The sequence below is a fragment of the Myotis brandtii genome, unplaced genomic scaffold, assembly GCF_000412655.1.
Source record: "Myotis brandtii unplaced genomic scaffold, ASM41265v1 scaffold426, whole genome shotgun sequence".
In the NCBI taxonomy this organism is placed as follows: Eukaryota; Metazoa; Chordata; class Mammalia; order Chiroptera; family Vespertilionidae; genus Myotis; species Myotis brandtii.
Genome location: NW_005366314.1, coordinates 367,656 through 368,221, shown reverse-complemented (window position 1 = coordinate 368,221; position 566 = coordinate 367,656).

The window sequence follows — 566 nt, the reverse complement described above, 5'->3', positions numbered from 1 at the left end:
CCACTTTTCAACTGCAGGTGAGGTCACTACCAAGGATGAGTCTCGGAGCTGAGACTAGAATGCTGGAGGAGGCCCTCCCTTCCTCTCGGGGAGCAGTGCCCCCCGCGTCAGGGCAGGGATGAGGTCCAGGGGAGGGACAGGCACAGGTGAGAAGGGCACGGGCGGGGGGTTGTGCATGTAAAACAGAATCAGAAGGCAGGAGGAGGGAGGGCTGTACTGATTCTAAAACAGATGGAGAAGCTGGGTTCTGGTTAGAGGCCCGGAACTGGATGGCGATCTTACCCCATATATTTTTTTAAAAGAAAAATGTACGTGATGCCTTGGAGCTGTTAACGTAAAAAAAACACTGAAACCTGTAAAGAATTTTTGTGAGTTTATTTGAGCCAAACTGTCGTCATATGCTGGGAAGCAGAACCTCAACGAATTGAGATAATGCTCCGGAGAATGGAGGGGTTACATCCGTATTTATACATTCCAATCAAAGGAGGGACATAGGTGGGTTACATGAAATTCATTGGTGATAGATTAAGGAGGTGGGATTAAGCGAAGCGGGGGCGGGGGGTGGG